Genomic DNA, 17,428 nt, shown 5'->3' with positions numbered 1-17,428 from the left:
AGCACATTGTTTCCCTATGAGAACTGAGTTAATTTCTGAAAGAAATGTGTCCTGCAAATTACAGTTTTCAAGGTGGAAAAAGGCTCATCTTCTTCCAAATACACTTGTACAGATAAGTTGACAAAATACATGTATCCCTTGAAAGAGAATGATTTGGGTTACAAGTAGTAGCATCTAGCACATTGTTTCCCTGTGGGATTTGAGTAAGTTTTTCAAAGGAATACTTAAGCCAATCGTAGTTTTCTACTTGGAGATAACCATGATCCAAAAAGGCTTATTCAGCTAAGTTAAGAAATATGTGTATGTGTTGAAGAAAACGTTCTGAGTGAGAAGAATGAGCATCTACTGCATTCTTTCCCTGTAAGAACTGAGCTTCTTTTCCAAACATGTACATCCTGCAAGTCACAGTTTTGAAGTGGAGTAAAGCTCATGTCCTTCAAAATAGTCTTATTCAACTGAATTGAAGAAACACATGTTTCTCTTGAAAGAAACTCATGTGTTGTAGTAGCAGGAACATCTAGCACATTGTTTCCCATGAGAACTGAGATAGTTTTTGAAAGAAATGTTTCCTCCAAATTACAGTTTTCAAGGTGGAAAAAGGCTCATCTTCTTCCAAATAGGCCTGTACAGATAACTTGACAGAACACATGTATCACTTGAAAGAGAACCATTTGGGTTACAAGAAGAAACAATCTATCACGTTGTTTCCCTGTGAGAATTGAGTTAGTTTTTCAAAGGAATCCTTCCTACATCTAGGTATTTCAAGTTGGAAGTTGGCTCTGTTTGCTCCAACTAGGACAAATCACCCAACTTAAAGAAAGTCATGTATCTCTCCAAACAAAACCATCCATGTTACTAGCAGGATCACTTAGCACATTGTTTCCCTGTGAGAAATGTGTTACTTTTTGAAAGGAATACTTCCTACAACTCATAGTTTTTATTGTGGAGATAACCTGCGTTTACTCCAAATAGGCATATTAAGCAGAGTTGAAGAAACACATGTATCTCTCCAAAGAAAATCATCTTGCTAGATGCTGCAACATTTAGCCCATCATTTCACTGTGAGAACTGAGTTACATTTTGAAAGGAATACTTCATTCAACTTAGGTGTTTCTAGTTGTAGATACGCTCTCTTTGCTTCAAATAGACCTATTGAGCTAAGTTGAAGAAACACATGTAACTCTATAAGGACAACGATCTGTGTTAGAAGCACAAGCATCTAGCACATTGTTTCCCTGTGAGAATAGAATTAGTTTGTGAAAGGAATATCTCCTGCAAGTAATAGTTTCCTATTATAGATTGGTAATATTTGCTACAATAGGCCTAATTCAGCTAAGTTGAGGAAACACAAGTATCATTCCAAAGAAAATAATCTATGTTCGAAGCTGCAGCATCTAGTACATTGTTTGTGTCTGGGAGTTGAGTTAGTTTTTGAAAGGAGTACTTCCTGCAAATCATAATTTTGAAGGTGGAGGACGGCTTATGTTGCTCCAAATAGGCCTATTCAGCTGAGTTGAAGAAACACATGTATATCGTGAGGGAAAAGCAACTGTGTTAGAAGCAGGAGCATCTAGCTCATTGTAAACTGTGAGAATTTAGTTAGTTATTGAAAGAAGTACTTCCTGCAAATCATAGTTATCATGGTGCAGTAAGCCTCTTGATCCTCTAGAGAACCTTATTCAGCTGAATTAAAAAAAGACATGTATCTCTCTGAATAAAACTATTTATGTTAGAAGCTGCAGCTTGTAGCAGATTGATTCCCTATGCGAATTGAGTTAGTGGTGGAAAGGAAGACAGCCTGCAAATATAGTTTTCATGTTAGAGAAAGGCTCAATTTCTTCCAAACAGGAGTATTCAGCTGAGTTGAAGAAACTTATGAGTCTCTCCAAAGAAACTCTTTATGTTAGAAGCTGCAGCATCTTGCAGATTGATTTCCTGTGAGAATTGAGTTAGTCTTCGAAAGGAATTTTTCCTGCAAATCAAAGTTTTCATGGTGGAGAAAGGCTCATATGGCCCCAAATAGGCCTATTCAGCTAAGTTGAAGAAACACATCTATCTCTCAAAAGAAAACCATCAGGGCTAGAAGCCGGAGCATCTAGCAAATTGTTTCACTGAGAGAGTTGTGTTACTTTTTGAAAGGAATACTTCCTTCGCCATAGGTTTTCAAAATTGTGATTCCAAATAAGCCTATTCATCTGAGTTGAGGACACACAGGCATCTCCCAAATGAAAACCGCCTGTGTTAGAAGCAGGAGCATCTAGAACATTACCTCCCTGTGAGAATTGACTTAGTTTTTGAAAGGAATACTTATTGCAACTTAGGGGTTTCAAAGTGGAGATAGGCTCTCTTTGCTGAAAATAGGCCTCTTCAGCAGAGTTAGGGTAACACACATTTCTCTCCAAAGAATACCATCTGCATTATTAGGTGCAACGTGCAGTACTATGTTTTCCTGTGAGAATTGAGTTACTTTTTGAAAGAAACACTTCATGCAAGTCATAGTTTCCAAGGTGCAGATACTCTCCATTTGCTCCAAATAGTCCGATTCAGCTCTTTTCAAAGAAACACATCTATATCTATAAAAAAAAGCATCTATTTTAGAAGGTGGAGCATTTAGTGCATTAAGTAAATGTGAAAACTATGTTAGTTTTTGAAAGGAATACTTCTTACAACTTAGATGTTCCGTCATGGAGATAGGCTCAGTTTGCTCAAAACAGGCCTATTCAAGTGAGTTCAAGAAATGCAGGTATGTTTTCAAAGGAAACCACCTACGTTAGTAGCCGGAGCATGTAGCACATTCTTTCCCTTTGAGTACTGAGTTAGTTTTTGAGAGAAGTACATCCTGCAAATCAGAGTCTTCAAGGTGGAGATAGTCTCTGTTTGCTCTAAATAGGCCTATTAAATGAACTGAAGGAACACATGCATCTCTCATAAGAAATCAATTTATGTTAGAAACTTTCTGATTCTAACACTTGTTTCTGTGTGAGAATTGAGTTAGTTTTTTAAAGTAATACTTAAGCCAATCATAGTTTTCAACCTGGAGATAACTATGATCCAAAAAGGCCTATTCAGCTAAGTTAAGAAATATGGGTCTCTCTTGAAGAAAACGTTATGAGTGAGAAGAATGAGCATATACTGCATTGTTTTCCTGTGAGAACTGAGTTTCCTTTCCAACAATATACATCCTGCAAGTCATAGTTTTCAAAGTGTAGTAAAGTTCATGTAGTTCCAGATAGGCCTATTCACCTGAGTTGAAGAAACACATATATCTCGTGACAGAAACTCAGGTGTTGCAGTAGCAGGAACATCTAGCACACTGTTTCCCTATGAGAACTAAGATAGTTTTTAAAAGAAATGTTTCCTGCAAATTAAAGTTTTCAAGGTGGAAAAAGGCTAATCTTCTTCCAAATACGCCTGTACAGATACGTTGACAAAACTCATGTGTCTCTTGAAAGAGAACCATTTGGGTTACTAGCAGCAGCATCTACCACATTGTTTCCCTGTGAGAATTGACCTAGTTTTTCAAAGGAATACATAAGCCAATCATAGTTTTCCAGGTGGAGATAACTATGATCAAAAAAGGCCTATTCAGCTAAGTTAAGAAATATGTGCATCTGTTGCAGAAAACGTTCTGAGTGAGAACAATGAGCATCTACTGCATTGTTTCCAAGTGAGAACAGAGTTGCTTTTCCAAGAGACAGTGCATGTTCCATTCAGTTGAAACGGCCTATTGGCACAAAGATGGAATTCCTCACACTGTCAAACCCTGACATATAGGAAGTGTTCCTTTTGAATGCTAAATAAATTGAAGCTGCTGAACAACGTGCCAGAGCCTCTTTCCTGTAACCTTTGTGGTTCTCCTGCAAGACATACAGTAATTCTACCCTTCATTGAAAGTGGTAATTTGGCACCAAAAGGATGTTCCTCACACTATCAAACGGTGAGAGGCAGGTGGCCTTCCTTTTGAAACTTCACTCTACTCACACTGTTACACAAGGTGCTAGACCCTCTTGCTTCTAACATAAATAATTTTATTGCAAGAGCCTCAGAGCTTCTTCCATTCTCTTCAAAGGGGTGATGTTGCACAAAGGTGCCATTCCTCATTCCCTGAACACACTGAGTGGTAGGCAGAATTCCTCTAAACAAGTTACTCAATTCTCAACCAAACACAACGTGCTTGACCCTCCTGCTTGTAGCATTCACAATTTTCCTAGGACATACTCACTGCTGGATTCAGTCACTAGAAAGACGAGATTTGGCACAAAGTTGATGTTTCTCAAACATAGAAACACTGACAGGTAGAAGTATGGCCTCAAACAGCTAACTCAGTGGACAATGCTCAACAGAGTGCTAGGAACTCTTCCTGTGAAAAGGAATGACTCTCTCATAAGGCCTACAATGCATGCTCCATTCACTCAAATGGGGCAATTTTGAAAGAACTTGGTAGTCTTCATCCCTGAAATCCTTGAGTGGGAGGTAGTATTCCATTAAACCATTAACTCACTTCACAACGCTGAAGAACGGACTTGGCCCTGTTCCTTCTAGCATTAATGGTTTTCTTACAAGAGCTACAGTGTTTCTCCATTCACTTCACAAGGCAATTTTGCTCCAAACTGATGTTCCTGACCCAAGAAAACTCTGAGAAGTAGGCAGCATTCCTTTCAACAGCTAAGTCAATTCACAATGCTCAACAAGTTGCTAGACCCTGTTGCTTCAAACGTTAAAGACTCTCTTACAAGAGCAACCATGAACCTTCCATTCACTTGATAGGGATATTTTGCAAAAGTTGTGTTCCTCACCCATGAAAACGGTGAGAAGTAGGCAGTACTCCTGTACCCAGCTAACTCAGTTCACAATGCTGAACAAGGTGGTAGACCCTTTTCTTTCTAACATAAATGCTTCTCTTTCAAGATCCACAGTGTACTTCCAATCCCTTTAAGGGGGTTATTTTGCACAAAGGTGGTATTCCTCACCCATGAAAACACTGCGTCGTAGGCATTATTCCTTGAAAGGAGTAGAACAATTCACTGAGGAAAACAAGGTGATTGACCCTTCTGCTTCTAATATTCCTACTTCTCTTGCAAGAGATGTAGTGCCTTGAAAGAGGCAATTTTGCACAAACTTGATATTCCTCACCCATGAAAACACTGAGAGTTAGGCCGTATTCCCTTAAACACGTGACTCACTGCACAGTGCTTAACAGGGTGTTAGACCCTCTTGCTTCTAACATTAATGATTGTCTTACAAGAGCTACAGGATGCCTCCATTCACTTGAAAGGGGCTATTTTGCAGAACAATGCTGTTCCTCCCCCAAAAACACTGATAGTTAGGCAGTACTCTCTTAAGCAGGTAACTCAATTCACCAGGCTTAACAAGGTGCTTGACCCTCTTGCTTGTAACACTTATGGTTCTCTCACAGGAGAAACAGTGTTTCTTAATGCCATTGAAACAGGGCTAATTGGCACAAAGATAATATTCTTCACACTGTAAAAGCCTAAGAGAAAGGCAGTATTCCTTTGAAAAGTTCACTCAATTCTTATTTCTGAACAACATTCAAGACCCTCTTGATGCTGGTATTAATGGTTTTCATACATCCTAATCTCTTCTTGTTCCATTCACTTGAAGGCAGCTTTTCGGCCCTATGGTGATGTTCCTGACACATGAAAAAACTCAGGGGTAGTCAGTATGCCTTTCCACAGGTAACTCATTTCTCATAGGGAAACAGGGTGCAAAATATTCCTGCCTCTCACACATTGCTTCCTGCCCTGAGCTACAAGTGTTTGTCCATTTCGTCTGAAGCGTGCATTTTTCAATGAGTGAATGAGTCTCCATTGTCAAAGGCTTTCCCTTGGCAAGCATTCCTTTCACATGCTAATTCTACTCTTACAGGGAAACAATTTGCTGGAAGCTCCTACTGCAAACTTTGACATCTGCTTGCAAGAGACAGTGCATGTTCCATTGAGTTGAAACGGCCTATTGGCACAAAGATGGAGTTGCTCACACTGTCAAACACTGACAGATAGGCAGTGTTCCTTTTGAATGCTAAAGCAATTTAAGGTGCTGAACAACGTGCCACAGCCTCTTTCCTGTAACCTTTGTGGTTCTCCTGCAAGACATACAGTAATTCTTCCCTTCATTGAAAGTGGCAATTTGGCACCAAAAGGATGTTCCTCACACTATCAAACCGTGAGAGGCAGGTTGCCTTCCTTTTGAAACTTCACTCTACTCACACTGTTACACAAGGTGCTAGACCCTCTTGCTTCTAACATAAATAATTTTCTTCCAAGAGCCTCAGAGCTTCTTCCATTCTCTTCAAAGGGGTGATGATGCACAAAGGTGCCATTCCTCATCCCTGAACACACTGAGTGGTAGGCAGCATTCCTTTAAACAAGTTACTCAATTCTCAACCGAACACAAGGTGCTTGACCCTCCTGCTTGTAGCATTCATACTTTTCCTAGGACATACTCACTGCTGGATTCAGTCACTACAAAGAGGAGTTTTGGCACAAAGTTGATGTTTCTCACACATAAAAACACTGACAGGTAGCAGTATGGCCTCAAACAGCTAACTCAGTGGACAATGCTCAACAGAGTGCTAGGCCCTCTTCCTGTGCAAAGGAATGACTCTCTCATAAGGCCTACAATGCATGCTCCATTCATTCGAATTGGGCAATTTTGAAAGAACATGGTAGTCTTCATCCCTGAAATCCTTGAGTGGGAGGTAGTATTCCATTAAACCATTAACTCACTTCACAACGCTGAAGAAAGGACTTGGCCTTGTTCCTTCTAGCATTAATGGTTTTCTTACAAGAGCTACAGTGTTTCTCCATTCACTTCACAAGGCAATTTTGCTCCAAACTCATGTTCCTGACCCAAGAAAACTCTGAGAAGTAGGCAGCATTCCTTTCAACAGCTAAGTCAATTGACAATGCTAAACAAGTTGCTAGACCCTGTTGCTTCAAACGTAAATTACTCTCTTAGAAGAGCAACCATGAACCTTCATTCACTTGATAGGGATATTTTGCAAAAGTTGTGTTCCTCACCCATGAAAACGGTGAGATGTAGGCAGTACTCCTGTACCCAGCTAACTCAGTTCACAATGCTGAACAAGGTGGTAGACCCTTTTCTTTCTAACATGAATGCTTCTCTTTCAAGATCCACAGTGTTCTTCCAATCCCTTTTAGGGGGTTATTTTGCACAAAGGTGGTATTCCTCACCCTTGAAAACACTGCGTTGTCGGCATTATTCCTTTATAAGAAGTAGAACAATTCACTGTGGAAAACAAGGTGCTTGACCCTTCTGCTTCTAACATTCCTACTTCTCTTGCAAGAGATGTAGTGCCTTGAAAGAGGCAATTTTGCACGAACTTGATATTCCTCACCCATGAAAACACTGAGAGTTAGGCCGTATTCCCTTATACACTTGACTCACTGCACAATGCTTAACGGGGTGCTAGACCCACTTGATTCTAACATTAATGATTGTCTTACAAGAGCTACAGGATGCCTCCATTCACTTCAAAGGGGCCATTTTGCAGAACAATGCTGTTCCTCCCCCTGAAAACACTGAGAGTTAGGCAGTACTCTCTTAAGCATGTAACTCAATTCACCATGCTTAACAAGGTGCTTGACCGTCTTGCTTATAACACTGATGGTTCTCTCACAGGAGAAACAGTGCTTCTTCCTGCCATTGAAACAGGGCTAATTGGCACAAAGATAATATTCTTCACACTGTAAAAGCCTGAGAGAAAGGCAGAATTCCTTTGAAACGTTCACTCAATTCTCATTTCTGAACAACATTCCAGACACTCTTGCTGCTGGTATTAATGGTTTTCATACATCCTAATCTCTTCTTGTTCCATTCAGTTGAATGCAGCTATTCGGCCAAACGGTGATGTTGCTCACACATGAAAAAACTCAGGGGTAGTCAGTATGCCTTTCCACAGGTAACTCATTTCTCATAGGGAAACAGGGTGCAAACTATTCCTGCCTCTCACACATTGCTTCCTGCCCTGAGCTACAAGTGTTTGTCCATTTCGTCTGAAGCGTGCATTTTTCAAGGAGTGAATGAGTCTCCATTGTCAAAGGCTTTCCCTTGGCAAGCATTCCTTTCACATGCTAATTCTACTCTTACAGGGAAACAATTTGCTAGAAGCTCCTGCTGCAAACCTTGACCTCTGCTTGCAAGAGACAGTGCATGTTCCATTGAATTGAAACGGCCTATTGACACAAAGATGGAATTGCTCACACTGTCAAACCCTGACAGATAGGCAGTGTTCCTTTTGAATGCTAAAGCAATTGAAGGTGCTGAACAACGTGCCACAGCCTCTTTCCTGTAACCTTTGTGGTTCTCCTGCAAGACATACAGTAATTCTTCCCTTCATTGAAAGTGGCAATTTGGCACCAAAAGGATGTTCCTCACACTATCAAACCGTGAGAGGTAGGTGGCCTTCCTTTTGAAACTTCACTCTACTCACGCTGTTACACAAGGTGCTAGACCCTCTTGCTTCTAACATAAATAATTTTCTTCCAAGAGCCTCTGAGCTCCTTCCATTCTCTTCAAAGGGGTGATGTTGCACAAAGGTGCCATTCCTCATCCTTGAACACACTGAGTGGTAGGCAGCATTCCTTTAAACAAGTTACTCAATTCTCAACCGAACACAAGGTGCATGACCCTCCTGCTTGTAACATTCATACTTTTCCTAGGACATACTCACTGCTGGATTCAGTCACTAGAAAGAGGAGATTTGGCACAAAGTTGATGTTTCTCACACATAAAAACACTGACAGGTAGCAGTATGGCCTCAAACAGCTAACTCAGTGGACAATGCTCAACAGAGTGCTAGGCCCTCTTCCTGTGAAAAGGAATGACTCTCTCATAAGGCCTACAATGCATGCTCCATTCACTCGAATGGGGCAATTTTGAAAAAACTTGGTAGTCTTCATCCCTGAAATCTTTGAGTTTGAGGTAGTATTCCATTAAACCATTAACTCACTTCACAACGCTGAAGAAGGGACTTGACCCTCTTCTTTCTAGCATTAATGGTTTTCTTACAAGAGCTACAGTGTTTCTCCATTCACTTCACAAGGCAATTTTGCTCCAAACTGATGTTCCTGACCCAAGAAAACTCTGAGAAGTAGGCAGCATTCCTTTCAACAGCTAAGTCAATTCACAATGCTCAACAAGTTGCTAGACCCTGTTGCTTCAAACGTTAATGACTCTCTTACAAGAGCAACCATGAACCTTCCATTCACTTGATAGGGATATTTTGCAAAAGTTGTGTTCCTCACCCATGAAAACGGTGAGAAGTAGGCAGTACTCCTGTACCCAGCTAACTCAGTTCACAATGCTGAACAAGGTGGTAGACCCTTTTCTTTCTAACATGAATGCTTCTCTTTCAAGATCCACAGTGTTCTTCCAATCCCTTTTAGGGGGTTATTTTGCACAAAGGTGTTATTCCTCACCCATGAAAACACTGAGTTGTAGGCATTATTCCTTAAAGAAGTAGAACAATTCATTGTGGAAAACAAGGTGCTTGACCCTTCTGCTTCTAACATTCCTACTTCTCTTGCAAGAGATGTAGTGCCTTGAAAGAGGCAATTTTGCACAAACTTGATATTCCTCACCCGTGAAAACACTGAGAGTTATGCCGTATTCCCTTAAACAGGTGACTCACTGCACAGTGCTTAACAGGGTTCTAGACCCTCTTGCTTCTAACATTAATGATTGTCTTACAAGAGCTACAGGATGCCTCCATTCACTTGAAAGGGGCCATTTTGCAGAACAATGCTGTTCCTCCCCCTGAAAACACTGAGAGTTAGGCAGTACTCTCTTAAGCAGGGAACTCAATTCAACATGCTTAACAAGGTGCTTGACCCTCTTGCTTGTAACACTTATGGTTCTCTCACAGGAGAAACAGTGCTTCTTCCTGCCATTGAAACAGGGCTAATTGGCACAAAGATAATATTCTTCACACTGTAAAAGCCTGAGAGAAAGGCAGTATTCCTTTGAAAAGTTCACTCAATTCTCATTTCTGAACAACATTCCAGACCCTCTTGCTACTGGTATTAATGGTTTTCATACATCCTAATCTCTTCTTTTTCCATTCACTTGAATGCAGCTATTCGGCATAACGGTGATGTTCCTCACACATGAAAAAACTCAGGGGTAGTCAGTATGCCTTTCCACAGGTAACTCATTTCTCATAGGGAAACAGGGTGCAAACTATTCCTGCCTCTCACACATTGCTTCCTGCCCTGAGCTACATGTGTTTGTCCATTTCGTCTGAAGCGTGCATTTTTCAAGGAGTGAATGAGTCTCCATTGTCAAAGGCATTCCCTTGGCAAGCATTCCTTTCACATGCTAATTCTACTCTTACAGGGAAACAATTTGCTGGAAGCTCCTGCTGCAAACCTTGACCTCTGCTTGCAAGAGACAGTGCATGTTCCATTGAGTTGAAACGGCCTATTGGCACAATGATGGAATTGCTTACACTGTCAAACCCTGACAGATAGGCAGTGTTCCTTTTGAATGCTAAATCAATTGAAGCTGCTGAACAACGTACCAGAGCCTCTTTCCTGTAACCTTTGTGGTTCTCCTGCAAGACATACAGTAATTCTTCCCTTCATTGAAAGTGGCAATTTCGCACCAAAAGGATGTTCCTCACACTATCAAACCGTGACAGGCAGGTGGCCTTCCTTTTGAAACTTCACTCTACTCACACTGTTACACAAGGTGCTAGACCCCCAATGGCCCCCGAAAACAAACAGGAGTAGCAATACTTATCTCTGACAAAGTAGACTTCAAACCTACATTGGTCAAACGAGATAAAGAAGGACATACCATACTAATAAAAGGGGAAATAGACCAAAAGGAAATAATAATCATCAATCTGTATGCTCCCAATGTCAACGCACCCAATTTCATCAAACATACCCTGAAAGACCTAAAAGCATATTTAAACGCCAACACAGTGGTTGTGGGAGACTTTAACACTCCATTATCATCAATAGATAGGTCATCCAAACAAAATCTCAATAAAGAAATCCAAGATCTAAAATATGCAATAGATCAAGTGGACCTAGTAGATGTCTACAGAACATTTCATCCAACCTCTACACAATATACATTCTTCTCAGCAGCCCATGGAACCTTCTCCAAAATAGATCATATCCTAGGGCACAAAGCAAGCCTCAGCAAATATAAGAAAATAGAAATAATACCATGCATACTATCTGACCACAATGCAGTAAAAGTAGAACTCAACAACAAAAGTAAAGACAAAAAACATGCAAACAGCTGGAAACTAAATAACTCATTACTTAATGAAGAATGGATCATCGATGCAATAAAAGAGGAAATTAAATAGTTCCTAGAAGTCAATGAAAATGAAAACACAACCTACCAGAACCTATGGGACACAGCTAAGGCAGTCTTGAGAGGAAAGTTTATAGCCATGAGTGCATATATTAAAAAGATTGAAAGATCCCAAATCAATGACCTAATGATACATCTCAAACTCCTAGAAAAACAAGAACAAGCAAATCCCAAAACAAATAGAAGGAGAGAAATAATAAAAATAAGAGTTGAAATCAACGAAATAGAAACCAAAAAAACCATACAAAGAATTAATGAAACAAAAAGTTGGTTCTTTGAAAAAATAAACAAGATCGATAGACCCCTGGCAAACCTGACTAAAATGAGGAGAGAAAAAACCCAAATTAGTAGAATCAGGAATGCAAAAGGGGAGATAACAACAAACACCATGGAAGTCCAGGAAATCATCAGAGACTACTTTGAGAACCTATATTCAAATAAATTTGAAAATCTAAAAGAAATGGACAGATTTCTAGATACATATGATCATCCAAAACTGAACCAAGAGGAAATTAATCACCTGAATAGACCTATAACACAAAATGAAATTGAAGCAGCAATCAAGAGTCTCCCCAAAAAGAAAAGTCCAGGACCTGATGGATTCTCTGCTGAATTCTATCAGACCTTTAAAGAAGAACTGATACCAACCCTCCTTAAACTGTTCCATGAAATAGAAAGGGAAGGAAAACTGCCAAACACATTTTATGAAGCCACTATTACACTTATCCCAAAACCAGGCAAAGACACCTCCAAAAAGGAGAACTATAGGCCAATCTCCTTAATGAACATTGATGCAAAAATCCTCAACAAAATAATGGCAAATCGAATTCAGCAACACATCAAAAAGATTATTCACCACGACCAGGTAGCCTTCATCCCAGGGATGCAGGGGTGGTTCAACATACGAAAATCAATAAACGTAATAAACCACATTAACAGAAGCAAAGACAAAAACCACTTGATCATCTCAATAGATGCAGAAAAAGCCTTTGATAAGATCCAACATCATTTCATGATAAAAGCTCTAAGAAAACTAGGAATAGAAGGAAAGTTCCTCAACATTATAAAAGCTATATATGACAAACCTACAGCCAGCATTATACTTAACGGAGAAAAATTAAAACCATTCCCTCTAAAATCAGGAACCAGACAAGGATGCCCACTATCTCCACTCCTATTCAACATAGTACTGGAATTCCTAGCCAGAGCAATTAGGCAAGAAGAAGGAATAAAAGGAATACAAATAGGTAAAGAAACTGTCAAAATATCCCTATTTGCAGACGACATGATCCTATACCTTAAAGACCCAAAAAACTCTACTCAGAAGCTTCTAGACATCATCAATAGCTATAGCAAGGTAGCAGGATATAAAATCAACATAGAAAAATCATTAGCATTTCTATACACTAACAATGAGCAAATGGAAAAAGAATGTATGAAAACAATTCCATTTACAATAGCCTCAAAAAAAAATCAAATACCTAGGTGTAAACCTAACAAAAGATGTGAAAGACCTCTACAAGGAAAACTATACACTTCTGAAGAAAGAGATTGAGGAAGACTATAGAAAGTGGAGAGATCTCCCATGCTCATGGATTGGTAGAATCAACATAGTAAAAATGACTATACTCCCAAAAGTAATCTACATGTTTAATGCAATTCCCATCAAAATTCCAATGACATTCATCAAAGAGATTGAAAAATCTACTGTTAAATTTATATGGAAACACAAGAGGCCAGGAATAGCCAAGGCAATACTCAGTCAAAAGAGCAATGCAGGAGGTAACACAATACCTGACTTCAAACTATATTACAAAGCAATAATAATAAAAACAGCATGCTACTGGCACAAAAACAGACATGAAGACCAGTGGAACAGAATAGAGGATCCAGATATGAAGCCACACAACTATAAGCAACTTATCTTTGACAAAGGAGCTAAAAATATACGATGGAGAAATAGCAGCCTCTTCAACAAAAACTGCTGGGAAAACTGGTTAGCAGTCTGCAAAAAACTGAAACTAGATCCATGTATATCACCCTATACCAAGATTAACTCAAAATGGATCAAGGATCTTAATATCAGACCCCAAACTCTTAAGTTGATACAAGAAAGAGTAGGAAATACTCTGGAGTTAGTAGGTATAGGTAAGAACTTTCTCAATGAAACCCCAGCAGCACAGCAACTAAGAGATAGCATAGATAAATGGGACCTCATAAAACTAAAAAGCTTCTGTTCATCAAAAGAAATGGTCTCTAAACTGAAGAGAACACCCACAGAGTGGGAGAAAATATTTGCCAACTATACATCAGACAAAGGACTGATAACCAGAATATACAGGGAACTTAAAAAACTAAATTCTCCCAAAACTAATGAACCAATAAAGAAATGGGCAGGTGAACTAAAGAGAACTTTCTCAAAAGAAGAAATTCAAATGGCCAGAAAACACATGAAAAAATGCTCACCATCTCTAGCAATAAAGGAAATGCAAATTAAAACCACACTAAGATTCCACCTCACCCCTGTTAGAATAGCCATCATCAGCAACACCACCAACAACAGGTGTTGGCGAGGATGCGGGGAAAAAGGAACCCTCTTACACTGTTGGTGGGAATGTAGACTAGTACAACCACTCTGGAAAAAAATTTGGAGGCTACTTAAAAAGCTGGACATCGATCAACATTTGATCCAGCAATACCACTCTTGGGGATATACCCAAAAGACTGTTACTCCAGAGGCACCTGCACATCCATGTTTATTGCGGCACTATTCACAATAGCCAAGTTATGGAAACAGCCAAGATGCCCCAGCACTGACGAATGGATTAAGAAAATGTGGTATCTATACACAATGGAATTTTATGCAGCCATGAAGAAGAACGAAATGTTATCATTCGCTGGTAAATGGATGGAATTGGAGAACATCATTCTGAGTGAGGTTAGCCTGGCTCAAAAGACCAAAAATCGTATGTTCTCCCTCATATGTGGACATTAGATCAAGGGCAAACACAACAAGGGGATTGGACTATGAGCACATGATAAAAGCGAGAGCACACAAGGGAGGGGTGAGGATAGGTAAGACACCTAAAAAACTAGCTAGCATTTGTTGCCCTTAATGCAGAGAAACTAAAGCAGATACCTTAAAGCAACTGAGGCCAATAGGAAAAGGAGACCAGGAACTAGAGAAAAGGTTAGATTAAAAAGAATTAACCTAGAAGGTAACACCCACGCACAGGAAATCAATGTGAGTCAATGCCCTGTATAGCTATCCTTATCTCACAACCAGCAAAACCCCTTGTTCCTTCCTATTATGGCTTATACTCTCTCTACAACAAAATTAGAGATAAGGGCAAAATAGTTTCTGCTGGGTATTGAGGGGGGGAGCGGGAGGGGGTGGAGTGCGTGGTAAGGGAGGGGGTGAGGGCAGGGGGGAGAAATAAACCAAGCCTTGTATGCACATATGAATAATAAAAGAAAAATGAAAAAAAAAAATAAAAAAAAAATAAAATCTGTAGCAAAATTGTAAAAAAAAAAAAAAAAAAGGTGCTAGACCCTCTTGCTTCTAACATAAATAATTTTCTTCCAAGAGCCACAGAGCTCCTTCCATTCGCTTCAAAGGGGTGATGTTGCACAAAGGTGCCATTCCTCATCCCTGAACACACTGAGTGGTAGGCAGCATTCCTTTAAACAAGTTACTCAATTCTCAACCGAACACAAGGTGCTTGACCCTCCTGCTTGTAGCATTCATACTTTTCCTAGGACATACTCACTGCTCGATTCAGCCCCTAGAAAGAGGAGATTTGGCACAAAGTTGATGTTTCTCACACATAAAAACACTGACAGATAGCAGTATGGCCTCAAACAGGTAACTCAGTGGACAATGCTCAACAGAGTGCTAGGCCCTCTTCCTGTGAAAAGGAATGACTCTCTCATAAGGCCTACAATGCATGCTCCATTCACTCGAATGGGGCAATTTTGAAAAAACTTGGTAGTCTTCATCCCTAAAATCTTTGAGTGGGAGGTAGTATTCCATTAAACCATTAACTCACTTCACAACGTTGAAGAAGGGACTTGACCCTCTTCCTTCTAGCATTAATGGTTTTCTTACAAGAGCTACAGTGTTTCTCCATTCACTTCACAAGGCAATTTTGCTCCAACTCATGTTCCTGACCCAAGAAAATTCTGAAAAGTACGCAGCATTTCTTTCAACAGCTAAGTCAATTCACAATGCTCAACAAGTTGCTAGACCCTGTTGCATCAAACGTTAATGACTCTCTTACAAGAGCAACCATGAACCTGCCATTCACTTGATAGGGATATTTTGCAAAAGTTGTGTTGCTCACCCATGAAAACGGTGAGAAGTAGGCAGTACTCCTGTCCCCAGCTAACTCAGTTCACAATGCTGAACAAGGTGGTAGACTCTTTTCTTTCTAACATGAATGCTACTCTTTCAAGATCCACAGTGTTCTTTCAATCCCTTTAAGGGGGTTATTTTGCACAAAGGTGGTATTCCTCACCCAAGAAAACACTGCGTTGTAGGCATTATTCCTTAAAGAAGTAGAACAATTCACTGTGGAAAACAAGGTGCTTGACCCTTCTGCTTCTAACATTCCTACTTCTCTTGCAAGAGATGTAGTGCCTTGAAAGAGGCAATTTTGCACAAACTTGATACTCCTCACCCAAGAAAACACTGAGAGTTAGGCCGTATTCCCTTAAACAGGTTACTCACTGCACAGTGCTTAACAGGGTGCTAGACCCTCTTGCTTCTAACATTAATGATTGTCTTACAAGAGCTACAGGATGCCTCCATTCACTTGAAATTGGCCATTTTGCGGAACAATGCTGTTCCTCCCCCTGAAAACACTGAGAGTTAGGCAGTACTCTCTTAAGCAGGTAACTCAATTCACCATGCTTAACAAGGTGCTTGACCCTCTTGCTTGTAACACTTATGGTTCTCACACAGGAGAAACAGTGCTTCTTCCTGCCATTGAAACAGGGCTAATTGGCACAAAGATAATATTCTTCACACTGTACAAGCCTGAGAGAAAGGCAGTATTCCTTTGAAAAGTTCACTCAATTCTCATTTTTGAACAACATTCCAGACCCTCTTGCTGCTGGTATTAATGGTTTTTATTCATCCTAATCTCTTCTTGTTCCATTCAGTTGAATGCAGCTTTTCGGCCCAACGGTGTTGTTACTCACACATGAAAAAACTCAGGGGTAGTCAGTATGCCTTTTCACAGGTAACTCATTTCTCATAGGGAAACAGGCTGCAAACTATTCCTGCCTCTCACACATTGCTTCCTGCCCTGAGCTACCAGTGTTTGTCCATTTCGTCTGAAGCGTGCATTTTTCAAGGAGTGAATGAGTCTCCATTGTCAAAGGCTTTCCCATGGCAAGCATTCCTTTCACATGCTAATTCTACTCTTACAGGGAAACAATTTGCTGGAAGCTCCTTCTGCAAACCTTGACATCTGCTTGCAAGAGACAGTGCATGTTCCATTGAGTTGAAACGGCCTATTGGCACAAAGATGGAATTGCTCACACTGTCAAACCCTGACAGATAGGCAGTGTTCCTTTTGAATGCTAAATCAATGGAAGCTGCTGAACAACGTGCCAGAGCCTCTTTCCTGTAACCTTTGTGGTTCTCCTGCAAGACATACAGTAATTCTTCCCTTCATTGAAAGTGGCAATTTGGCACCAAAAGAATGTTCCTCACACTATCAAACGGTGAGAGGCAGGTGGCCTTCCTTTTGAAACTTCACTCTACTCACACTGTTACACAAGGTGCTAGACCCTCTTGCTTCTAACATAAATAATTTTCTTCCAAGAGCCTCGGAGCTCCTTCCATTCTCTTCAAAGGGGTGATGTTGCACAAAGGTGCCATTCCTCATCGCTGAACACACTGAGTGGTAGGCAGCATTCCTTTAAACAAGTTACTCAATTCTCAACCGAACACAAGGTGCATGACCCTCCTGCTTGTAACATTCATACTTTTCCTAGGACATACTCACTGCTGGATTCAGTCAGTAGAAAGAGGAGATTTGGCACAAAG

This window comes from Castor canadensis, chromosome 14 (genome assembly GCF_047511655.1).
Source record: "Castor canadensis chromosome 14, mCasCan1.hap1v2, whole genome shotgun sequence".
NCBI classification, from domain to species: Eukaryota; Metazoa; Chordata; class Mammalia; order Rodentia; family Castoridae; genus Castor; species Castor canadensis.
Note: the sequence above shows the minus strand (reverse complement) of the source record.